General features: G+C 42.8%; 1 protein-coding gene across 2 annotated transcripts in view; it reads right to left on the bottom strand.

The window, feature by feature from the left end:
* The window catches only part of SFMBT1 (Scm like with four mbt domains 1), an 82,723-nt gene extending 58,958 nt beyond the window's left edge, over positions 1-23,765 (bottom strand). The window contains exon 1 of one of the 2 annotated variants that reach the window (XM_075287355.1): positions 23,711-23,765. The gene's annotated coding sequence lies outside the window, so the exon portion shown is untranslated. Of the gene's footprint in view, positions 1-22,675; positions 22,750-23,710 lie in introns of those variants that run through there. The other variant, XM_075287354.1, reaches the window with a different exon arrangement.
* Between the last annotated feature and the right edge of the window lie 3,445 nt (positions 23,766-27,210).

The following is a 27,210-nucleotide window of genomic DNA, read 5'->3' as shown; positions in this document are numbered from 1 at the left end:
TATGAAACTCACCCATTCCCCCCAACTGGTAACGCCCAGGTGATAATTTACTCAAAATTTGCAGTAGGAATAACAGGAACGGCACAACACAAAGTCATAAGAAATAAATAAAAATTTCAGAACTGTTGTATTATGTAGGATACAAAACCAGACACTTCAGGAGAGGGGACAGGACCCCTACCAATTTGTAAACTCATAGTATTTTATACTGATGAAGGGTCTGGATAAGTCCCAAAACACATTGATTTATATTGGTCTTAAACTGTATTAAATAATATTGAACATTCTTTAACTATCTTCACAAGTGAATGAACATTCAGCTCGATCAGCGCCCTCCATCACCCAGCGATTCTCTCTCTATACATTACAATACTGAAACAATTAGACAATTCAACAAAACCCACAGTTGCCAAGGATATTAATTATCCCCTAATTCTATGAGTTACGTACCCCCGTCCTTCAATAATCTCATAGTAATGAAAAGGGTTATTTCATTGAAAGGAGGTATTACAACACACAGGAAAAATCATTATAAAGGCCATGATTGAAAGACTTAACCCAATCTGAACTGTGTTCTGATATTTTTCATGAAAAATCTCTACTGGAAACCACATACACTGTGATGATATCGGGATCTCTTGCATCTTCCTTCAAAATAAAATTAGATAGTTTAGTGAAGGCTTCAAACTTTTTCCTTTGTTACTTTTAACATTTTAATAGAACAGATCTAGTATAGTAAAGCCATTCCGAAATCCAATACTGAAGAATAGGCTCGGTACAAGGAGGTCCCTCATTAGAAACTTCCATTAATAAGTTGGAAGGAGAATATATACAGAGGATGTCTCTCTCTCTGAAGGATTCAGCCAGTCTCTGCATTACACAGTAGGCCATTAACCTCAGCTGACATGGTGTAATACTTCATTTCTCTTACAGAGGTGCACTAGTGGAGCTGAACGCTCGCTACCAGCCTATACCTGATATGAACGCTCGCTAGCAGCCTATACCTGATATCTGGCTGTACAGAGGAGCAGCATTTCAGCAGTTTATTTAAGAGAGACCATGTTAACAGCTGCTTTTAGACTGTATACATACACATGTAATTTTTTAGCATCACATCGTATGCAAATACAGCCCAAGTATTATCACTGTGTCTATAGTAATCCTGGTAAAACCAGAGGATTAGTCTATATATAAATTTTAACCAGACAGCAAACATAGGAGAGGATACTTTTGCCATAGCGTTTGTTTCCAAATTTAGCAACATCAATGGGGTGTTTTTTAACCTCTAAAAAGGCTTAAAATAACTAAGTATATATTTCCCTGTCTGTTCGGGCAAGTACCCAGAAGATTTACTGTTCGGGTCACCGTCTTCTTGACCTTTGACCATGATGTAAGGGCATCAGTAGTTGAGCACTGATGTCCTGGTCAAAGGGATTGTCAGCACTCTGCCAACGATTGGCTGACGTACTTGTATGCCGCCGGAAGGAAACAAAGACCGGGGACCCAAATACATATTCTCATCTGGATCCATGGGCAAACAAATCAAATAGATGAAGGTTTGTTATCTTAAGCGTCCTTGTGTGTTAGATCAAAGAAAAGCTTAGAATACCCCTTTAAGCAAGACACCCCTTTTAGTTGTTGCCCTGTATTTCTGCAACATTTCAAATACAAACATTTCTGTGCAATGTAATTTTCAGATACAGTTAAATGGGCAATTCCAAGCTAGACTATTATAGCAGATGAACAGGATGTGCCATAAATGTCTGGTAGATGCACAACCCCAGAATGGGGGCCCTCAACCCTTGTCTGAGTGGGGCCACAGACATGCTAGGAAGAGCCGAACATGGCCACCTCTTAGCAAAGGCACTACTCAAGACAGGAGGTCAGGGGACCCCCTTTCTGGAGAAAGGAGTGTGCTTTCTCACCTCTCCCAGGTCGGGATACATGCACTACTTGAGCACAGAGTATAGTTGAGTGAACATATATATGGAGAAGTCAAGCAACACAGTTATCGCTCAAAGAATGAGAATCTGATGTATGTGGTTGTCTCACACATTGGGTGTATTTATCAAGGCATTTTGTAAACCAGTCAACTCTTAAACCACTAGGGGATTTGCCGTCCCCAGAGCACGCTTTTGCCAGACAGGGCATAAAGATGACACTTGTGACAAAACTGGTGTACGAGATTAATTATCTCCCAAGTACAACAATAGACGTTACCAAAATAAGCCGTACCTAGTAATGATCTGCAGATAAATATCTCGTGTAAGGCCAGCTTAATGCAGCCCATACACTTTACATTGGTATAAACCAAACCCGGTGATTTCAACAGGTTAAGACAACCATCTAATATAAATGGGTATGGTGGTCTCCCAACTCATTCCAGACAGTAGATAAGCATCAGACTGTTGGATTTCAACTACTATGTATGTATACTGTATGTTGTGTAGGTTCCCATCTAAATGAGGTTGCCTTGTCGTGGCAGGTGGGCTTCTTACTGTTTGACCAAATGTGTATAACAAAGAACCTAGAAATCGTATATCATATTAGGTGTTTTTAACTATATCAGTATTGCCCTTTAGGGTTTTCATATGCCCTTGTGCTGTGTGCGGAGTGCCCTGTATTTTTTGTGGTTTTTGTTTTTTTGTTTCTTTTTAAATATACTGCTTCACAGTGACTACCTGTTCACAATGGGATATGCAGTCTTAGGGTGCATGCAGACTACGTAACGCCGGGCGTGTATGAGAGCCGTACACGCCGGCATTACGGCAGACTGCCGAACACTTCCCATTCACTTCAATGGGAGCGCTCGTAACAGCGGCGTTTACGAGCGCTCCCATTGAAGTGAATGGGAAGTGTTCGGCAGCCCTGCTGTAACGCCGGCGTGTACGGCTCTCATACACGCCCGGCGTTACGTAGTGTGAATGCACCCTTAGCCCATATATATTTTATAAACTCTGGCTCTGACTGACACTTTTCTAAAATCGTGACAGCTATGGTCATTCAGAACCTGTGTAGGGAAAAAGGATGGGAGTCGGTGCTTTAGATTTTTTGACTACTGACTCCACAGTCCTGGTGTTGAGTGATAAATCTGTCATCTGAATAAATGGCAGGCTGAACAATCGCGTCTGGTCAGTTGAATGTGGATGTACCTGGAAATGGTCCGGAGAGACATTTTACACCTCCAAGGACAGCTTTATTGTACTGATAGACAACATGTAAAGCAGGTGACTCGTGATGCAATCTGCCCCTTATAGCCATAGCAGTCGAGTAAGTGTGCAAAGCCTTTCCAGCAGAAGCCGATTTGCATTGTACAGCCATAGCACCTACACAATGCTTCTTCCTCTTTGCATACCAATTGCAAGAAAATAAAGCCCAATAAACATAGCAGTCAATGAGCAAGGCTGGCGCTTAAGGCAGGCTCCTACATCTCAATGTGACATTACAATGTGATAAGCAGTAGTTTCTCCTTTCTATTAAGTACCGTAGCAACATGGCTTTCACAGATGCAGCGAGTTACTTCTCTTTCTGACACCCATAGCAACCAGCTCCATAATAATGTCACCTTCAGAATAAAATACAAAACAGCTTATGCTGTGACAAAACTGCATGTTGTATTACGCTGCAATTTTGCATAGAACGGGCCATGTAGTCCCCGCTGACAAATCACAACTATGAAAAGTTAAACTGTATACAAAGCTTTGCAAAATCTGCGCCTGAAATCCGTATAGCGGTCGCCATGACAACCCAACCATCAGACATGTCAACAGATCTTTGTTCCAGCATCTAACAGGAGAATGGCGGCCAACCAGGGGCGCACACTCTGTCTGTATTTCCTGAGTATATTCTGACCTGTTGTGTCTTCCATTCAGCTTATTATTTAGATACCTCCGGTTATCATACAACTGGCTTTGCCATATTAACACTTACAGCTGTGTTTATCTGCTTCAATATGGAGTTTCCCCTCCCCCTCCTCACATTTAAGCACTTTTTTTCCCCTTTTGCTAAAGAATTTCCACGAGGCCAAGACAATACATGTAATATGTGGATTGTGGCGGCCGCCTGCCATAAGTTGCTTGCTTTCACTTTTCATTTCATCTATTTGAGCTCTAGAAGTCTGTACAAATATTAGTCACACAACATGGCTGCTCCATCCATACCTGTGCAACGTTATTTTAGACAGGAATTCCAGCTTTTTTTTTTTTTTTTTCAATAAGGGAAAAATAACTCAAATCTGCAGATCTATTCCTGCCATCCCTGAGGAGGAGCGGAGGGAACTTTGTATGTTTCTTGTTACAATTGTCTATCGTTACAAAAGGGGATATATGACTACAGAAAGAAAAAAAAATCAAGAGAATATGAGGGTAGACATTGGCAGCATATACATGTAATATACAGTGGGTACAGTATTCAGAACCCCTTTAAATTTTTCACTTTCATTTTACTTCTCATAGTTTGCATTGTGCCATTTCTCCTAGAAATTTATAAATAAATTTATTGATTACTGGGTGTTACCAAAGGTGCGAGTCCCTACGGTTTGATAATGTCAACTCTTTGGAAAGTGGAGATGGGGAAACAAATCCCTTCACAGTCTCAACCGGTAAAATCACAGCGACGGTTTATTGATAAGTTACTGGATAAATACAGAAGAACAGGGACAGTACATACAGTAAGTACCCGTATATACTCGAGTATAAGCCGACCCAAATATAAGTCGAGGCCCCTAATTTTACCACAAAAAACTGGGAAAACTTATTGACTCGAGTATAAGCCAAGGGGAGGAAATGCAGCAGCTACTGGAAAATCTCAAAAATTAAAATGGTCGAAGTTATTGGGTGCAGTAGTTGTTGGGTGCTGGGGAAGGGGAGGGGGTGTTTTGGTTGTCTGTCTGCCCCTTCACTGAGCTTGAGGACTGGGTTTTTTTCCCCCACTTGGAATTCAGTCTGGCTGAATATAGGGGATCTGCAGGGATTTAAAACTTTTATTTACTTTATTTTTTTATTATAATTTTTTTAAAGCTTTTTTTTTTCCCACTATTTCATGGGAGATTCTATACATTACTATTGCGACTGGTCATAGACCCACCCCCCTCCCTTAAAAGAGGAAAAAAAATATTTTTTTTTGCTTGAGTCAAGTATAAGCCGAGGGGGGGGGGGCTTTTTCAGCACAAAAACTGTACTGAAAAATTTGGCTTATACTCGAGGATATATATGTTATATAGAGACTCTATGGCAGCACACTCTGCACATCTATAATCAGAGATCTATAAAGTGGCAGACCTGATTAGGATGCCGATCAGCTTCTAAACAAGCTTTCTGCCTGATCGAGTAAATAACCACACCATGTAACAGGCTATACTGAACACTTCTGACAAGGAGAAGCTCTTGATACAGATCAAAATAGAATTTACAACATGTTGTAAAAATCTTTGAGTTACTGAGAGATCCTTCCCCTTTCTCACAGGAAAAGAGAGAAGGAATGGACCTCTGTTGTGCTAGTATTTCGCTGAAGCCCTTTCTTTTACCGTATGTACAAAGAAAACTCCTGATGCATATGTTAAATGGATCCATAGGCCCCCATTCACCAGACAGAAGCCCAAAGGCAGTTTGTTTTTTATTGCTGCAGATGTAGTGCTGCAGAAGACTGTTTAATTCTATAAGGAAGAATCCAGTAAGAAAACATTAAAAACAAGCATATAGCATGCGGTTACAGCAGGAGTATTATGGATGCCACTCAGCGACGTTCATTCAACATTTACATTGGGAAATCCTACTAAGGAGAACCTGTGCAAACACAGACTTAGGCCACGGAAAAAATCACGGCGTTTTACAGTATCTGCTAAGTGGAAGAGAATCATGTGAATCCCATGCACACTTTGTGTTTCAAACCGCAGCGGTGGACAAGCTGCGATTTCCAAAACCGGTACGGTATTGGAAATCGCAGCATGTCAATTATATCTACGGAAACACTGGCGGCTTTCTCATAAATATAATGGTAACAGAAAGTCCACGGAGGAAAACTCAGTGAACTTTCTGTTCAGAGCTGCGGGAAGAACAGAGATGCTTTCCCGCAGCGCTTTAGCGCTCCGGATTGTCCCGTAGGGCCTTAGACTGAGGTCCCATGTAGAGAAACGCAATTTAAAAAAAAAAAAAATGCAGCAAAAGATGCTGCGTTTTTTTCCCACTCTACTTTTCATTGAGTTTTTGCTGTATTTTTCCGAGTTTTTTGCTCCTGGAACATATAGGGAAAATGCTTCTGCTGTCAGAGCTGGTGTTATAGAGGTTTAATCATCTTCACGTCTCAGCAACTTGCCTGTTGTCTCTACTTCTCACTGTTTTTCTTGTTTCACCCATTTAACATGCAGAGTTTTTCAAAAACGTACCTATCTTTGAAGTCCCACAACTTTTTTTCTTAGAAAGTGTGAAAGATTACCGTAAACAAATCCTCATTTACTATGCAAAGAACACTGAATTTCTACAACATGAGGCCTTATCCTTAGGCCTCATTCACACATCAGTTATTTTTTATACAGAGCACACAGACTCTGCCAAGACTTACTATTGGTGGTTACAACTAGATACTGGCATAGACATGGCGCATCTTTGGCACAATCTCATTTGGACGTGAACCATTGTAGCGGGGGAAAGGGGTGAAGGGTCAGGCACTACCATACCTCCCAACCGTCCCGATTTCCGCGGGACAGTCACGATTTGGGTGACATGTCCCACGGTCCCGGTTGGAGGGAGGTATGTCCCGATTTCAACTCAGATCTGCGTCCAGAGGACGCAGATCTGAGTTGAACACATATGCGGCTGAAGGAAGGAGCTGACACAGGTCAGCTCCTCGCTTCGCCGCTGCCCGCCTCTCTCCCTGACACATGCGGCTGAAGCTGCTCGCGTGCTCGCTTTGCCGCCGCGTCTCTCTCTCGCTGACACATGCGGCTGAAGCGAGGAGCTGACCTGTGTCAGCTCCTCGCTGCTGCCGCCGGCTCCTGGCTTGTACACGCGATGTACAAGCCAGGAGCCGGCGGCAGCGGCAAAGCGAGGAGCTGACACAGGTCAGCTCCTCGCTTCAGCCGCATGTGTCAGCGAGAGAGAGACGCAGCGGCGAAGCGAGCACGCGAGCAGCTTCAGCCGCATGTGTCAGGGAGAGAGGCGGGCAGAGAGCGTCGAGGGAGCGGAGGAGAAGGTAAGTTTAATGTGGAGGTGGAACGTGAATCTGGGGGCAGATGAAGGAGAGGACGGCATGACACTGGGGGCAGAGATGGAGAGGACATGAATTTGGGGGAAGAGATGGAGGGACATGAATCTGGGGGCAGAGATGGAGGGACATGAATCTGGGGGCAGAGATGTGGGGACATGAATCTGGGGGCAGAGATGGAGAGGACATGAATCTGAGGGCAGAGATGGGGGACATGAATCTGAGGGCAGAGATGGAGTGGACATGAAACTGGGGCAGAGATGGGGGACATGAATCTGGGGGCAGAGATGGAGAGGACATGAATCTGAGTGCAGAGATGGGGGACATGAATCTGGGGGCAGAGATGGGGGACATGAATCTGGGGGCAGAGATGGAGAGGACATGAATCTGAGGGCAGAGATGGGGGACATGAATCTGGGGGCAGAGATGGAGGGACATGAATCTGAGGGCAGAGATGTGGGGACATGAATCTGGGGGCAGAGATGGAGAGGACATGAATCTGGGGGCAGAGATGGAGGGACATGAATCTGGGGGCAGATGAAGGGTGTATATGAAACTGGGGGAGAGATAGAGGGGGGGACATATAATTTACGGGTGACTGTAGGAGGATTATACTGTGTGCGGGCACATGAAAAATTAACGAGTGGGCAGAGTCAACACAAAAGTGGGCGGGGCTACATTTGCCGCACATTTTGTCCCTCTTTCGGTTCTTCAAAAGTTGGGAGGTATGGGCACTACTTTTGTCAGTTTTTCAGACTGGACAACATTCATTCCAATGAGTGGGTCCCTGATGCCATCTGTGTTTGGTACATTTTTCAAAAATAGGTGGTGGTTGTTTTTTTTTTTCTTCCTTTTTTAAATAAAATTAATTATCCCTTCTTTGGAGAATGGATGACAGTAAACAGATTGACAAAGAAAAAACATCACTTTCTCCACCAACGTGTTAATGTGGCAACAAGGAGACATTAGACCAACTAGAGCTGTCATTAGTCAGCTAACAGACAGCATAAAGTTACATTAGACAGTCTGAAGATACGTCAGTGTGATCATCCAGCATCAACCAATGTGATAAATCTGGTGTATCTTCAGAGACTGTCTGCCTACATGTACACTATTTGGAAACATGGGCATATGTGATGTTTTTTTATATTTTGTGTTGCTCCCTTAGGCCAAGGCACCACGTAGCAAGCCACAGTCAAAAAGCACCGGTTTGGAAATTGCCGCATTTCCACTGCATGTACTTTACCGCAATGTGTGGATGGGATTAGCTAAAAGTCAGGGACTATAGAACGTTGTGGTTTTTGCCACGTGGAGTCTCTGACCTTAAAAGGTTTTTTTTTTTTTTTTTTTAAACAAAAAGGGATGGGATTCTACCTTACCCTGAGAATGTAGGTAGGTGCCCAGAATTTCATCCCCAATAGAAAGATCCCATTTTTACCATGTCTGCCTTTTATTGAATATAAGATAGTCTAGATAGGCCTGCAGTTCTTGAGATATTTCTAGGATGTTGTGCGTCTTCCTTGATCGGTTGCTGCTGTGCCCTAGGATAATTTTGGCAGGCTATTTGCTCCTGGGAAGATTCACTACAGCTCCAAGTGTTTCACATTTAGTGACAATAACTCTCAATGTGGTTAGATGTCCCCCGGAGCCTTAGAATTGGCTTTGTAACCCTTTCCAGAATAATATATAATCACATTTTCTTCCTCTTTCCTTCAGTTCTGGTGTAATGCTGCTTTGGAATCTTTACTCCAAGTACTCTCAAGGTAAGGCGAAATAAGTGATCCAACAGAGAAGGTGGTATACTTCTAAAGGCCAAGCCCAAAACTACTTACTATAGAATATTAATTTAATGGAGGACGGCTGGAGGTGGACAAATATCCTTGTATGTACAATACAAGAGATAAATGCAATTAAAAACTATTCTGCTTACTCAGGAGATAATGTAACAGGAAGCCACGCCAAATCGCATTGGGAAAATGTGTGAAATACATGTAATTTTCTTGTAGAAATATGATGAAATACTTCAAGTCATTAAAAAAAATTGGCATATAGTTCAGACCCATTTGATTTTCAAAGGCAAAAAAAACCCTTTGTACTTTTTATTTATTTAAAGGAGCTCTATCAGCAAAATTATGCTGTATGAGCCCCACATATGCGTGAATAGCCTTTAAAAAGGCTACTCAGGCACCGCTAATCTTATTTTAAACCCCCCCACCCCACACACCAGTTTTAAAATAAAAGCCTAAAAACATATAAGTAAATTAAACTTATTGTGCACGGTGGGCGGTGATGCACGATCTGACATCTTCTAGCACACCTTCCTCCTCTTTCTTCTTCTTTCGGCGATGCCCTCCGGTCCTGGCTCTTCCCCGGCTTCATCGTCGTCTTCTTCCGGCGGTTCAAATCAGATTGGTTCAAATCCAGGGCGTGCGCAGTAGCGCTCCCTCCAAAGCTACTGCGCACGCTCCGGTGCCATTTTTCTCAATGGCAGTGTGCATGCGCTGGATTTGAACCAATTGGATTTGAACCGCCGGAAGAAGACGACGATGAAGCCGGGGAAGAGCCAGGACTGGAGGGCGTTGCCGAAATAAGAAGAAAGTAGAGGAAGGCATACCAGAAGATGACGTCGGATCGTGCATCACAGCCCACTGTGCAAGATACGTATAATTTACATATATGTTTTTAGGGTTTTATTTTAAAAAACGGGAGAGGGGGATGGGGTTAAAGTAATATTAACGGTGCCTGAATAGCCTTTTTAAAGGCTATTCACGCACATGTGGGGCTCATACAGCATAATTTTGCTCATAGAACCCCTTTGCATGAGCAGATCTGCAAAGACGCCACACAATTTCCATTGAGCTCTAAAGTAGATGTGGGATTTTGCACTATTTTTTTTATTTTTATCAAGGTGCCATCACACTACATTTAGTAACCAAATTATTACTTGCTGTGTAACCTTGAGATGTTGGGGTTAGCAGCTGATTTTTTTTTTCCCACAAAGGGTGCATGGAATTTCTTAAAATCTCTTCTTTGCAAGAACTGTAGTATACTGCAGATTTTCCATCCGTAGACCCAGAAAATCTGCAGCATATCCAACAGGAAAAATCTGTTGACACCACGGTTAACTATCTATGGAACCAAGAAGTAGGTGGGAATGTCACTCACCCAGCTGTTTGGGGCGGTAACTCGTCGGGATCCCTGTCAGCTTGCGATATGCGGGAGCTGACTTTTTCCCATAGGAATGCATTGAACAGCGTTGATTGGCCGAATGCCATAAAGAGTACAGCCGTGCACTGGGCTCTGCTACACCCGAGATGTAGCAGAGCTGTGTGTGCGCTGAGCTCTGCTACACCAGAGATGTATGTCCATATGTTGTCTAATATTGGAGCTAAATTCAAGTGAACGGGGCCAAGATAAAATACATCAAAGAACCTGAAGACTGGTGTAGCACTAAGGCTGCGTTCACGCAGAGTTTTTTGGTCAGGAAACTGGCACAAATTCCTGCTCCTAAAAATGCCTCACCATTGGACTGTATGGTGAGGCTTTTTTGGAGGAGGAATTCGAGTCACTTTCCTGACCAAATAACTCCGTGTGAACACAGCCTAATTGTAAGTTCACACAGGGTTTTTTTGGATCGGAACCTGAGGCGGCCTCCGCCTCAGGTTCCGATTTAAAAAAACGGGTAGTCGCAACTGAAAGCCGGTGCACTGCATCGGCATCCAACCGCGCTCTCTGCTCCGGATTAGGCCCAATGAATAGGTCTAGTCCGGAGGAGGGAGTTTCTTCAGGCCGAGTCGCCTTGCAATACGGCCTGAAGAATGAACATCTCGCTTCTTTTTTTCCGGGAGCCTGTGTGGCTCCCATTGATTATAGTGATACGGCCTCAAAACCCTGACCAAAAAAACTCAGTGTGAACTTACCCTAAGGAAGCAGCCATAGTGTCTAATCCTGTCCTACCCAATTTCAAACTATCATGGAGTGTGCAATAAAGGTGCAAAGGACGCCTGATTCAAAAGGCTTCAGCCTGTTCATGTATTACCATGCAATATAAGATATGCTGTAATATACTGTACATTTAAATAGCACCAGAAACGTTGTCATAGCAATACACAAGACCATATTGTCCGCCAAACATCACAAACGCATTTTGAAAAACACAGCGGAAAACACTTTTTCTACCTGAGAAAATACGGTTTTCCCCACAGATTTATTGGAGTGGTGAATAAAATTTACCTTTAGTCTATAGTAAAATACAATAATCCCTTAATATATTGGGGCAGAATTATTAAGCCTGGCGTTTCTTATGCCAGTTTTAATGAAGGGCTGACAGGTGCTAGGGACACCTGATTTATTAAGAGACTCCGAACTGTTCATAAGTCACGAACATGACTGTGTGCCAGGTATGGAGATCTATGCCAGTCAAGAATTGGCATAGATTTCCTTTGTAACTCACGTCAGAAAACTGGCATGAGTTACGATAAATATGTTGGGTCGAGGTGATCCCAAATTTGTAAAATGTAGAGCACAAGGTGCAGAATGTGGGAAAGTGTTACACATATGGTGCAGGAAAGGGCCAAATAGTTAAATTATCAGAACTGACATCAGAAAAGTAGCGTAGAATGGATAATGTATTTCCCACATTGTGTTTTTCTGTATGGCTCCCCCCCCTCCCCCCCCCCAAAAAAAAAAAAAAAAAATGCAGCATGCTCTTGGTTGAAAAAAAAAAAAAAAAAGCCCCCAAAACTGTGTGAATGTAGCCTTAGGCTCCGTTCCCACGGAGTAACACGCCGCTCATTCTGACATGTAAACACTAGAGATGAGCGAACAGTGAAATGTTCGAAGTTCGATTCGAACATAGAACCCCATTATAGTCTATGGGGAATAAATACTCGTTTAGGGGGAAACCACTGTTCGACTCAGGAGGGTCACCAAGTCCACTATGACACCCCAAGAAATGATGCCAACACCTCTGGAATGCAACTGGGACAGCAGGTGAAGCATGTCTGGGGGCATCTAACATGCCCAAGTCACTGTATTACGCCACTATCTCGTTGGGATCCCTGTCAGCTTGCGATATGCGGGAGCAGACTTTTTCCCATAGGAATGCATTGACCAGCGTTGATTGGCCGAATGCCATACAGAGTACAGCATTCGGCCAATCAACGCTGATTCTGCTGGAGGAGGCGGAGTCTAAGATCGGGCCAGAATGGAGACTGCTGTGGACTGATCTTAGACTCCGCCTCCTCCAGCAGAATCAGCGTTGATTGGCCAAATCTCCTACAATCTCAGCACTGCTACACTGGAGATGAAGCAGAGCTGAGTGTGAAGCAGGGTTCAGCGCATCTCAGATGTCGACTTATATGCTGGAAAATACGGTATGTTTTTCAGACTATAAAGCGCACCGGACCAAAAACACTTCTAGGTTTTATAGGAGGAAAATGGGAGAAACAATTTTGAAGGAAAAAAAGTTAAAATATTTAATACTTGGGAGTTGTTTTGCAAAAGCTGTAAAGCCACATTAACAGGTGACCATGCAGCTGTACGGGGATGCTTTTTTTGCGGGGTCAGGTGTACTTTTTAGTTATACCATTTTGGGGAATGTCTATCGCTTAAATCACTTTTTATTGAAATCAGAAGTGAAAGTGAAAAAAACGTCGGTTTGAAACTTTTGCTTTTCTTTCCTGCTAGGACGTTCACCCTACAGGAAAAAGTTTGTAGAGTCAGCATTTTCAGACACTGGGATACCTAATGTGTATGTGTTCACAGTAGTTTGCTACTTTTATATGTATTCTAGGGAAAGGGGGCAATTGAGAACTTTTATTTATTTTTTTCTAATTTATTAGCCTCCCTAGGGGGCTTGAACCTGAAATCATTTGATTGCAAGTCCCATAGCCTGCAATACAAGTGTATTGCCATCTATGGGAGATTCTGTACATTACTATTGCGGCTGGTCATAGACCAATAGTAATGTTAGGGTAAGTTCACATGGCGATTTTTGGTCTGGAACCTGAGGCCGCTGCCGCCTCAGCTTCCAGACCAAAAGCAGAGTAGCCGCGACTGAAAGCCGCTGCACTGTACTGGCATCCCGCCGCAAGCTCCGTTCCGGATTAGGCCCAATGAATGGGCCTAGTCCATAGGAGGGAGTGTCTTCAGGCCAAATCGCGAGATGACTGAGCACCTCGCTTCTTGAGCGGCTCCCATTGATTTCAATGGGGGGGGGGGGGAGTCTTTTTGGTCAGGATTTTGAGACAGATACGGCTTCAAAATCCTGACCAAAAATCTCTGTGTGAACTTACCCTTACAGGCCCAGCTGCGGCAGAAAAAGATCGGCTCCTGCGATCTCACCTGTAACTAAAAAAGTAGCCATAGGCCCAGGGGGCAATTTTAATACCATTTACAGGTACTAATGTCCGCAATTAGAGTGGACACTGATCGTGGGCATTAGCTCCAGGTCTCCGCTGTACATTATAGCAGAGACCCAGTTGCTATGGGGATTGGTCTGCAGCAGAGCATTTTTACAGACCCGGCATCTGCTGAAATAGCATATTGGATGCTGGGGAAGGTTCACGCTGTCGGGACAAGCCCAAGACCCGCAGCATCGCTCCACTCCTGCAGGAAGATAACGATGGCAGGAGTGTGGCAATGTTGCAACCCTGCTCCTCCGCGCCATCCAACCACAATTGGACTATAAGACGCATTTTTTTTCCCCTCCAAATTTGGGAGGAAAATGGGGGTGCATCTTGTAGTACAAAAAATACGGTATATCCATGTGCCTTCAACTACATACACTAAAACATTGCACTGCAGAATAAAACTGAGAAATCCATATCAAACCCATACTGAAGCCACGTGTAAGACATACATATTTTGCCTTGGATTTCACAATGGCATTAAATTACACCACTATGATGAAGGTGAATACACCATCAATATATGCAACAGAGGTCACAAAGGTAGATGCAGTGTTGTGGCCACTTTTTCTATTTAAACTGAGGACTATGGGTGGGAATCGCTCTAAAATTAATGTTCCAAGTCAAGCATCCAGATTTTTAAATAAGGCCGAGTTCATACGGAGTTTTTTTGGTCAGGAATTTGGTCAGGAAAATTTTTGTCAAACCACTAGTGGAAAAAAGAAACGACATGTCCATTCTTCAGGCAGATTCTGCCTCAGGAAATCAATACAAGTCAATGGGAGACGGTAAAACCGCTAGCGTTTTTTTGGCAAAAAACGCCAGCCGGATTTTCTGCCTCCCATTGATTTTGTTAAAAAAAAACGCATCAAAAAACGCCTCATGAATTTTCCTGAAGCAAATTTTTCCTGACTAAATTACTGACCAAAAAACTAACTTACCCTAAAACATCACAATGGCTATAAAAAAAAAAAAAAAAACAAGTCAGCGTTTTTTTTACCTGTGGCTCGCTACAAGAGACATTAGCCTTAGACATATTTATCAACTTGAAATTATAGCGCAAACAAGACAAAGTATAAAATGGTGTAAACTTGAGGAAGATTCACATACAATAGAAAAAAAATGTCCTATGATAGCAATAACCATGCCACATATATATCCCCCCCCCCCCCCCCAATATACACACAAATACTTGACAGGTCACACACTACACTATATTTAATATAAGGCCCCCATTATTGGTCCCAAACACAGTGCAATGTCTGCTTTTTGCCTTAGAACATTAATGTACCCTTGAGGCCCTTACACAATTTTCGTTCTCATCCCATTAGCAGCTACACACAGTAAAATTATTTTCTTCACCTCTATCCTCCATATCTAAAGTATTATCTTAAAGTTTTATAGATCGTATTAGATTTGTTGTATTTGCATGGTAAGGACTTGCCAACTAAGACTACGAGAGAGATTTCTGTTGGCGCATCTGAAAGCGAGACATTTATGTCCATACTACAGAATCATAAAATAAGTCTAAGGGCTCATTCACACGGGGCAAGAGGGGGTGGATTTTGGCGCTGAATCCACTTCAAAACCCGCCCCCTCACAATGGAAGTCTATGTAGACCTCTAGTTTACATTTTTCCGTGAGGGGCATGTTGCTGATCACGCAAAAAAGAAGCGAGGTGCCCTTTTTTTAGGCGGGTTCTGCGGCTGATTCAGCCCCGGCGTCCCCCTTGCAGCAGCACCCTCCGGACAAGGCACATTCATTTGGCCCTACTTTGGAGCCGCCACAGTCGTGGCAGGCGCATTTTGACCCTATTGTGATGCGTCTTCCCGCGTCACAATCAAGATCAAAATACGCCATACTGCCCCCCGTGTCAACTAGACCTAAAACTACAAAGGGGACAGTGCAAAGACAGTACTGCTAACTATGCCCCATTGCATAAAATCCCAATTCTCCTTCTGCCAGAATACATGTGCGGCTGCTGCTACTCTTAATAACTAAAAACAGACTAAAGACATCACAAGAACCTGACCTAAATTCAGTTTGTGAATCCAGCCTAAAGAAACCACATGTACATGACTGCATGTCAAACCTACACATGCAATCTTTCATATTGAGCTTTAACCCCCACGAGTATGATAGGGAGAAAGGTGCCACACCTAGAGAATGCCACACAAACATTACAGAAGGTTCGAAAACTACAGCAAGAAAAAAAAAAACATACTGCAATGTGTGAAAGCGAGAACATATAAAATTCACTTCAACTGCACATGTGGTGTCAAGGTAAAATACAGAAAAACCACAACAGGAACTTTGTAGTACACAAAATATATGAATGGAAAATAGGCCTCATTGTACTGAAAAGAGAAGTATTTATACTCTACAGATTTTACCTGCTCTATGGAGGGATAAAGCGAGTTTGTAATATTAGAACACTTGGAATACAAATAACTAATAGGAATTATTATTATTATTAACAAACATTAGCTTTACTATCATTCTCGCATGACTATGGTGAAGTCGCAGTGTAACTGGCCTGCGCTGGGGCTTATAAATCCACACTATGAGATATCAATTGACCCTTGGTTGCCCACTAAAATTTATTCAGTATTGTTGCTGCGTTTTAACAGCGTATTTCTTATTTTTCCCTGAAATGTGCCACAACCAGATGTTACAGGTTGCTCAATAGGAAATAATGTAAAGGCCTACGTAGACTGCATTTTTCTTTGTGTGTGCATGTTCAGCATTTTTTAAGACATAGCATGCTCTAGGGCAGTGGTTCTTAACCTTGTTTAAGGTACCGAACCCTCCAGTTTCATATGGACATTCACCGAACCCGTCTTCAGTGATAAATCAAATAGGATTTTTTCCAAATTCAAGACATAGGTATATGGTTGTTTTTTTTTTCCACTGGTACACAAAATGAACCGTGCATATGGCCCAGGGATTTTTCCATTGATATTCCAGAAAAAAAATTAAAAAAAAAAAAAAAAAGGAAACAGAAGGGGGAAAAAAAAGTGTCAAGCAGGATAGAACATTAAAAAAAGTCAATTTTTGAGCAAAAATAAATACACTATCAAGTTCAGCAAAATTTGCTACCTTTTTCAAGCCTTTTAGACCAGTTTTGTGGCGTACAAGGCATTTTGCATTGGCTCTATATGTGTCAGAAGCCTTAGGACCTATTCACTATCCGCTTTTTACAGACATGTGACATCCATGGTAACCACAGCACTGTTTGACCACAGGAAAATGGCTGACGGACATGCGCAGAAGGCACTTTTGGACGAAGATGTGATGGGAGTGCAAGAGAAGAGGCAGTCCGGAGATGACGTCACTGGAGAGTTTTCAAGCAGCACTGGGGACACCCCCAGTGCTGTGAGAGAACTCATTTGCATAAGGAAGAAAGAAGATGTTTCTCAGGAACGGCGGCGCAGATCAGAATAATAAAGGTAAGAGAATAGTCTTTCTTAAGGCTATTCTTATGTGTATTTAGTTTAAAAAGGGTATTCTAATGATAGAATCCCTTTAAATTGCTCACCAGGTGGTATAGAACTCTGGTGTTCCTACATAGAATTAACCCCTCTATCTCCGATCAATGCATGCGCTACAGCCTTTCCGTGGGAGCTCTCTCCCACATCCGGGTCACATTCCCCAAATTAGTCCCTTCTGGGAGTAGATTGCCACGTCGAATCGAGGTTACGACCTGAAACTATCCTCCTTTAGGTGCACTCTCCCGACTTTTCTCCCAGGCGATTGTGCCTTATCCCCTGGCTAATTCAAGCTACTGATCCACCTCCAGTTGCGCGAGATCAACCCCCCTACTATCTACCAGTGGAGGGAGAAGGTTAATCAACTTTACAGGTTTGAGGAGCTCTGCAGCTGGGGACTCCTGGTTCGTTCCAGTTTCCTGTCCACCTGGGAATCTTGGTACCAAATCAATTGTAGAGACACCCCCCCACACAAGTTAATATTAGCTTCCATAGGCATACTGGCCCCACCCTCCACTCTGGTACCCCACATACTTTTGCTTTGTTTCTAGTCCATATAGACTTACCTGAGTTTAATCGAGCCTATTAATCGCTCTCCCCCCTCCCTCTTCTGTGGTTTGTTAATTGTTTTATCTGTTAATGTGGTGTTCACACTTTTGCCTCTGCTTGCTATGATTCCGCCTAAATCCCTGGAAAAACTGCATAGGGACGGCTTGCCAGTGGTCATTTTAAAAACCCATTCATTTCAATTTGGGATCTCAAACCTGGTTAGCAGGTTCCCTTTGATTTGCAGCTATGACTCAAGGAAACCGAGGATAAAATATTTGTCCTAACATTTCAGTTTTAATTTCTCAGAAGCTATTAAGAAACTGAAAACAGCCATCTGATTGGTCGGAATAGATAATTTAACTCTTCCCTTAAAGATTAAAAGAGAGAAAAAAAAAAGTGTAAGGGAAGAGTTAAATTATCTATTCCAACCAATCAGATGGCTGTTTTCAGTTTCTAAGTTTCTGAGAAATGAAAGCTGAGATCATAGCATTTTTATGGTCTGTTTTGTTGAGTCATAGCTGAAATCAAAGGGAACCTGCTAACCAGGTTTGGTATCCCTGAACCTCTAGTACAAGTCCAGGACCATTTGTGAGACACTGCGCATGCGCCATCTGTTTCTGCTGTGTGAATGTAACCCTCTGCATCATAGTGAGTTATGCACTAAACATCCAAATAGCTGAAGTGCTATTGAACTGAACTGATATAAAGCGGGGATTTAGGTACAGAAACTGTCCTGCTGTCCTGGAGCTCACTACATTATAGTTCACTATGATGCATTAAATTCAAATTGCACGGTCTTAATCAATAGAGGAAACGCAGGTGGCACACAAACCGTGTTTCACAGACAGAACATAGTTATGGGAAGAAGTTCTAAGGCTAAGACCACACGAGACATGTCTACTATGGGATGTCTGTTACGAACATTCTGCAGCACACTTGGCCATATGATAAACCAGCTGGTTCCCATCGCAGCTATTACACACGCTTTCTCGTGAGACTAGTCTGATTTTCAACTTTTGCATTGCAGAGATTGAAATCTGCAGCTGAACTTGTAGCAATAATTGACATGCTGCAGGTTTCAGGCTAAGGACCCGTGCACACGGAGTGAACACGCGCTCATTTTGGCAAAATACATGTGTAAAGAATACACGTGTAAAAACCAGACTCCCATTGACATTTTTTACACGTGTAAAGACGTGCCAAAAAAAGTGTCAAAAACCATGCGTTTTTTACACGTGTAAAAAATGTAATTGAAGTCAATGGGAGTCTGATTTTTGCACGTGTATTCTGCCAAAATGAGCGTGCGTTTACTCCGTGTGCACAGGCCCTAAGGGCCCACGTAGCGAGCCACAGCCAAAAAACACTGGAAAAGACTGCAGTGGAAATGCATTGCATTTTATTGTGCAGGGCTTTTCACAGAAAGTCTGCAGAGTTTTCCTGTCCCTATTATACCTACACAGAAACCGCCAGCGTTTCCATGGGTATTATGACATGCAGCAATTTACAAAAACGCTACTTTTTATTCTGCTATGTGTGGATAGGATTAGCCAGAATCCCTTCCACTTTGCATGTACTGTAAAACACTGTTTTTTCAATACATGGGGCTCCAGCCTTAGTAGCAAAACATAGCTAAAAACAAATGTGGAAACACATCCCCTTCTTTTCCACAGCATTAATTGCGTTTTTGCTGTGTTTTTCTCTGACTTTTCTTTCCTTATTAAATATATAGGGAAAAACACGAGCATTTCTGCTGGTAAAACTGACATGCGGCAATTTTCAAAAATCCATTTTTGACAAAAACAGCTTTTCCGCACCGTTTGTTTTCCCGCAATGTGTGGCTGGGATTAGCCAGAATCTCTGTTACTTTTTTAGTCCTGTAAAATTAAGCTTTTTTTTTTTTGCTGCACTTCTACAACATTGAGGCCTTAGACACAATGTGGGGAATTTAGTAAGCCATCTGTGCCAGTTTTCCTATGTAGCTGGGTGTAAATGTGGTGCATTTTGGGCATAAAGCCCTTTCTTGTGCCAAAAACATGCCACATTGCTAATTGGGAGACTTTTCTGGAGGCTGATTTTGAGGCGGATTCAGAAAGCTGGTGTGAGCTATACCTGAAATCTGGGCCGCTTCTGGACGGATGCCAATTCAACTCCAGTGCAAGGAGAGTCTGAATTTTTCAGAGAGGACGGAGCTTTTTAACAATTGAGGCGCATCTCACACTAGTCAGGGACTTGATAAAGACTGGCGTACAGAACACCAGTCTTAATAAATCCCCCATTGTGTGGATAACATTTGCTTAAATCTCATTCACTACATTGCAGCAGGTTAGCAACTGGTGATTCCAGGACCAAAAAGGTATCAAATTCCTGAATGGAGGAGCTTACCAGATTCGGAGCCCGACCCAGCAGAATAAGGACATGCTGGAGAGTTTAGAGATCATTCACACTGCAAAAATCAATCATTTTCACTTGGAGCTAAACAAAAAACAAAGCTGTAGAGTACTGTAGGTGTAACTACTGTCCGGCCTCCCTTACACACTTACAGAACTGGCAAAACATTTTTAAATTTTTAAAGTAAAAAGTAATTATTTATAAGTTTTTTTTTTAAAAAAAAACTTAAATTTTGCCCGTGTTTTTTTTTCTGTGTTTTTAAATCAACTGCATGCTGCAATTAAAAAAAAAAAAAGAAAAACCCCAGAACTGGCAAAACAAACTGCAGCATTTATTTATTTTATTTTTTCGAGGGGGGGGGGGGGTGTTGAACCGCAACAAATAAAGGCCTATGAAAATTGTGGAACTAGCTTTGGGTTTCTTTCACTGTATTTCTGGAGATTTATTTTGAGCATGTGAAAAATGGCATTAATGGCCTTTTTTTCACCTCAAGTGAAAACACTCAAGTACATGCTGTGCTTTGCAAAAAAAATACAGTGTTTACAGGGCCTTTCCCAATACCATGTGTATAACAAATGGCCTTTGCATTTTTGCAGAAAAAAACCCTAAAAAAAACACAGCCTTTTCTTTTACACAGACTTTGACTAACATCCATCAAAAAATAGGAAGTGTCAGGAAGGAATTTTTCGGGACAATTGACATCAGTCTCGTGGAGTTTTGTTTTCTGCCTGTGGATTAACACTGTAGGGTTATAGGCTGGACGTGATGGACTTGTGTCTTCATCCAACCTCATTTACTCTGTCTTACAATTGAACATTTTCACAGCCTGATGGACTCCATACAAGTCAATGGTTCCACTTTGCGTTTGAGACCCTACATTGAAGAAATGTAGCCATCTTTGTTGCAGATTTTGCGTTTTTTTCCCTTTTTTACAGACAGTTACAAATGGATAACAAACTGAAGGTAAAAATGGTCAAATAGTTGACAAACAGACCATTTCATCCATTATTAACAGCTGTTTTTGCTGCATTTTTCTCTGCCGTTTTCCATTCCTTATTAAAAATTATAGGGAAAAGGTAAGCGTTTCTGCAGTTAAAACTTACATGCTGCATTTTTCAAAGATGCAGCTTTTCCGCAGCATTTTTTGCAATGTATAGATGGGATTAGCCCTGTAAAAAGCATTTCCACAGTAGCTAAAAATGCTGCGTGTGGGGCCCTATCCTAAAATGGAAAAAAATAAAAATTACAGTGAAAACTAACTTAAAGGAGAGATTTTCAAGATGCAGCATGTCAATTTATGCTCAGGGTTCACTTTTTTTTCATCATAGATTTCACTCTTTGCAATATATACAGTGAAATTTGTGTCATAACTAGAGACCATGGCATGAGAGTTACACATTTGGCACAATTTTTGCAACTACAAATTTTCTGCTATGGTAAATCCACAGAACATCAAGCCCATTTAGATCAGCCCCACACCGTACTGGGCTTTTACACATTTGCAGAGTTTTCATGCATTTTCCTCCTATACTGCATGCCTAAACACTGCACAAAACCAAACAAACAAAAAAAGAGGATGCAAATTGCAGTGTGAATCACTCTTGGGACTACATGTTGCAATTTTCTAAGTCAAAGCCAGGCGTGGATATAGCATAAGTATAAGTGCTTTCTTGTTATTTCCCATTCCTTTTGAAGTCAGTCTTGGCTTTGTCTCAAAAAAATTGCAGCAAAACTTGCACAACCCCCCCCCCCCCCAAAAAAAAACAAAAAAAAAAAAACAGCTTCTCGGCAACATGTGACGTCAGCCAAATACCCAATTCAATCACTCCTAGGAACATATAAAAAATAAAATATCAATCTGGAACAAAATTTTGACCTTAAGAGAAAGGGGCACATCCTAGTGGAAAAAAAAAAAACCTTCCCAAGGAAATGCAGCAATAATAATAGAAGTCATATGTCAGAATTAAGTGATCTTGTCCCTGTGCCTAATATTGGGGGGAAAAAATCCTTGCAAAAGAGGAATGTGGATGTGAAAAATAGGAAGAATGCCTGCTAGATGAGGAGGAGGGGTTAAGCCAAGTAGTAGTGAACAGCACTGTGGCATTGAAGAGGTTAAAACCAAACTACACCATAAAAAGAACAAACCCCATTGTATTGGTATTAGGCAGATCCCTATAGTCAAGCTTAAACGTGCAATATTGAGGACAGATGACAGACTTCACATTGCACCCCCATTTCTTCCACCCAATATCTCACAGTTCTCAGGACTCATGCACACAATACATTTTAGCTGCTGACTTTGCATGAAGTTGTTGATCTCAATGTGATTTTTTTTTTTAATTGCATTCTGTGCTGCAATTTCTGTCAGATCAGAAAGTCCTGGAAAATACATAAATGAAGAGGGTAATGCCAAAACACAGGCACAGCTATGTCTATAGAGATATCCATGCACTGCTAAAGTGCAGCTGCCCCCTCCCATGCTCACACATATACACAACATCCTCCTACAGGAATACATTGTTGCAAACTTGGGAAGCTCTTAAAAAAGCCCCGGAGCCCCAGAGAAAGGAGAAAAGCCCCTGAGCAGACAGCTCAGACTCCCCCCTGTCTGAGGAGACCCGTTGCAGAGCTTTTCCTTACCCGTTCAGACTTTTTCCAGGCAGATTTGCAGGGCTCGGTGCGCTGCTCTCTCTCTCCCCTCAGCTTCAGCTCCTCACCCCCCACCGCTGCTCACTGCCTCATTCCAATATGGCCCAGAGGCTGCCACTGCGCATGTGCCTCACTCTCCTCCTTCACTCTCTGCCTTCTTTTAATTTTTTAGGAATATATTATAAAAGAAGAAAATATCAATTTCCAACCAAATTTTGACCTTAAGAGAAAGGGGCACATCCTAGTGTCCAATGCTAAAAAAAAAAAAAAAAAAAAAACCTTCCCAAGGAAATGCAGCAATAATAACAGAAGTCATATGTCAGAGTTAAGTGAACTTGTCTCTGTGCCTAATATTGGGGGGGGGGGGGGAAATCCTTGCAAAAGAGGAATGTGGATGTGAAAAATAGGAAGAATGCCTGCTAGATGAGGAGGAGGGGGTTAAGCCAAGTAGTAGTGAACAGCACTGTGGCATTGAAGAGGTTAAACAACTAAACTACACCATAAAAAGAACAAGCCCCATTGTATTGGTATTAGGCAGATCCCTATAGTCAAGCTTAAATGTGCAATATTGAGGACAGATGACAGACTTCACATTGTGCATTGTCCCCCCATTTCTTTCACCCAATCCCCCCAATATCTCACAGTTCTCAGGACTCATGCACACGATGCATTTTAGCTGCTGACTTTGCATGAAGTTGTTGATCTCAATGTGATTTTTTTTTTTTTATTGCATTCTGTGCTGTAATTTCTGTCAGATCAGAAAGTCCTGGAAAATACATAATAAAGAGGGCAATGCCAAGACACGGGCACAGCTATGTCTATAGAGATATCCATGCACTGCTAAAGTGCAGCTGCCCCCTCCCATGCTCACACATATACACAACATCCTCCTACAGGAATACATTGTTGCAAACTTGGGAAGCTCTTAAAAAAGCCCCGGAGCCCCAGAGAAAGGAGAAAAGCCCCTGAGCAGACAGCTCAGACTCCCCCCTGTCTGAGGAGACCCCTTGCAGAGCTTTTCCTTACCCATACAGACTTTTTCCAGGCAGATTTGCAGGGCCCGGTGCGCTGCTCTCTCCCCTCAGCTTCAGCTCCTGCAAGCCGGCTGGCTGCATAAGCTAGCTGGATATTGAGCGGGGCTGTGTGTGTATGGGAACCGCTTCCCCCTTCCCCTCAGCTGGCTTACCAGTCATTGGTGGCTCGGGGAGGGGGCGGGGACTCACACAGGGCAGCGCTGGGCGGGGAAGTCCTCTTGGATCCCTGCTAGCACCCACAAAGCAACTTGAAGGACAGGAGACTTGCTCAGAGGGAAGTCTGAGCTGGCCCTGGCGCTGGCAGGATCTACAAGACCAGGAACAAGGAGCAGCCAGCCTGCATCAGAAAAGGTAAGGGTAAGCAAGCTGGCTGGGCTCCCTGCTCAAGTTGTGCAGGGCACCAGTACAGGGTCTCCTTTTCCACTTACAACAGCTTCCAGATGCCCAAGAGCCGGCTGGCTGGCTTCCCCCTTCTCTAATTAATTTTCTGCTTTTAAATGGGGAAAACACTTAGACGATAGTGTATGTTGTTCAGCCTAAGCTTGTCCCCAGGAGAGGAAGGATTTGCACGTGTGGTAAGGAGAAGCCCTTCCAAAATACTTTTGTAATTGGCCTGGCAGAACTTGCTAAGTCACTGATAGTAGTAAGTTTACAAAGTTGTAGCCAGTCTGCTAGTTCCCTGCTGTGTCACATGTTTTCTGCTATTGTATAGCTCACCTCCTCCCCCCTCAGTGAAGGTCTTTGTTAAGATTGGGGTTAGATGTGTATCAGGAGGTTGCTGTACTGGACAGTACAGTACCTGCAAGGTACCTCACGCTCGTACTGTAATAATTACAGGCAAAAGACCCTAAGCCCCTCCACATGCGGTATCTAAAACCGGCAATGCCAAGTTTGAAGGTGCGAGAGACCATCACACTGATCCCATAACCTTGTAACACCTAGTCACTGAACCATGTGAACGCTTATATTTTTGCTGGATAAAATGAAATTCTCATAATGGGACCAGTTTAGTTATTCTGTACATTGTACTGGGATACATTAATTTGAAACTTGGTCTGGCATTGCACAATCTTCCAGATGTGATCCATGCATGAGGTAGATAGGCAAAGCGATGTATACTGGACGTGACATAGTCAGTGACTAAGGGTAGTGGATATGTGGTGTCCAGGTGACGAGGGATCATCCGGTTGCTTACAATAAGGTCTCTGTTATAAGGCATTAGTCCCATTAAGAAAGCAGAATAGGGAGTGTGTAGGAGACATGATGGTACGCTATATACATGGAGAACAGTGGCTGCCTGGTAGGGTAGTTCAGGTGTAGGCAAAGGCAGGCAGAAGAACTCAAATTTCTGTAGGGAGGTGTAAGACGTAAGGCTCTTTGGGTTAGCATGTGCAAATAAAATAAAGGAATAAAAAATAAATACAAAATAATAATAATAATACGGCAGCCCTGAACACAATTGGTGACAGCTCATAAAGTTTTATGTTTGATGTAATTGACAGTAACCTCCTTTACAAAAATTTTTGACCACTGTATAAGCGATGCTATCTCCAATGTCGCTCCTGCTACCTCTTGTGTCACCCCCACCTCATAGATTGTAAGCTCTTGTGAGCAGGACCCTCAGTCCCAGTGTGTGAAATGACTATTTCTTTGGAATGTATCTTTTTGTCTGTATTTGAACCCTACAAATTGTACAGTGCTGCTATATAAATAACATTTTTCTTCTTCATTATTATTATTATCAGCCATCATGGCTGTCAGCCCACTAAAACCTTATGAGAAAGAGGAAAAGGTCAATATGGTACAGTAGCAAGTACATGGCCTGCATCACATATACCGTAGCAAGTACATGGCCTACATCACATATACCGTAGCAAGTACATGGCCTACATCACATATACCGTAGCAAGTACATGGCCTACATCACAATACACAGTAGCAAGTTTTTACAGAGAAGCTACAGCTCAACTTGTTTTGTTTTACTATGTTTATTATATTATGCTTAACCGTCCCCAGATGTAATGCCTTGAACCTTTCTTAGCACATTTGTAATTGCGGCAGTTCGCCATTATTATTATTACTGTAATATTCCGGGATATCCCTTTCTTGTTACAGACATGCTCCCAGTATCATCCCATTTCCTATTAGAAGCCATTGTGTGGTGGGAACATGACCTGGGATAAGTTTTGCTCTGGAAGGCCCTGGTATGTTTTGTAAGGGAGCGTTCACACTACCGTCGGTGTCCGCTGCTAATGTCCGTTCAAAATCTTGTGCGGACATTAGCAGCGGACACTAGCTGTGTCCGTGACATTTTGCATTCATTTAAATGGACATCGGGTGCGTTCTTTTACAGTCCGTGTTTGTCCTTAACTGTCCGTTCCCAAAGATGTCCAACTTTTCAAGCGGACAGCAAAAACCTACATGTCGGGTTTGTTTCATATAGCTAGAGAATATTAGGACACAGCTAGCAGAATTGACTGATTTATTTGTGGTACTGGCTATTTTGCATTGTGTACAATAATTTTGATTTATGTGCCTCTAAGGTCCGGGATATTACGACCTCAATAAGTGGCAGTAGCCAAGCACGAGAGGAGCGACAACCGGAAGCAAAGTCACCACCGGAGCCAGGGAGAGGGACCTGCACTGACGTTAATGGGGGGGGGGGGGGGAGTACTTATTATATAGTATACATATTTACTATTATAGAGTATACATTATTTGCTGGTGCCGGAAGCTTATTATATAGTATACATAGCTAGAATAAGAATAGCCTTTTTCCCAAAAGTAGATACCAATAATAATAATTATAGCCTCCTTCCCAAAAAGTAGATATTTTAGATGGGCAGCGGGCATAGGTCAGGCTGGCCGAAAGCAATAACAGATTTGTCGGCCCGGATGTCCAAGTGATCCCAACAGTTCAGTCTTTGGGTAATCCATGCAGGCGGTAACGACATGGTCTCCGTCCAGTGGCCAGAGCTGATCACCAGGATACAAGCGGACTTCGACAAGTTTTTCCACCCCCTTTTTCCAGCCTTAGTCGCTGTATGAGATGATTCCAAGGTTACATTGGTGGCGGTAGTGGTCAGGCACTACCAGCTACAGGGGGACAATCGAATGCTGCTGGAAAAGGATGGTATACACCTAAATGACATTGAACTGGACATTTTTCTAGCGGGGATCCAAGATGGGACTAGAAACGGCACTGTTCCTGCTTAGGGGGGGTTGGACCTCGTTGTAGGCTTACACCGAGATCCAGTGGCATATAGCAGGACCTTGGACACCTTTCCCAGCGATGAAGAGGACCAACGACGTGACCCAGCGGAGACAAATCCAATGCGTGCCCACCAGGAGGTGGGGCACTCGGGTGGCACACACCACAACATTCGCTGAGGAGGAGGGTAACGGGGTTACTGCATATGGGTTAGATTTATATATGTGATATATATGTAATAAAGCTGTGGCCATCCACACCCATTCAAACGTAACTATTGT

The sequence above is a fragment of the Leptodactylus fuscus genome, chromosome 9 (assembly GCF_031893055.1).
Source record: "Leptodactylus fuscus isolate aLepFus1 chromosome 9, aLepFus1.hap2, whole genome shotgun sequence".
Lineage (NCBI taxonomy): Eukaryota > Metazoa > Chordata > Amphibia > Anura > Leptodactylidae > Leptodactylus > Leptodactylus fuscus.
Note: the sequence above shows the minus strand (reverse complement) of the source record. Positions and strands in the feature narration are given on the sequence as shown.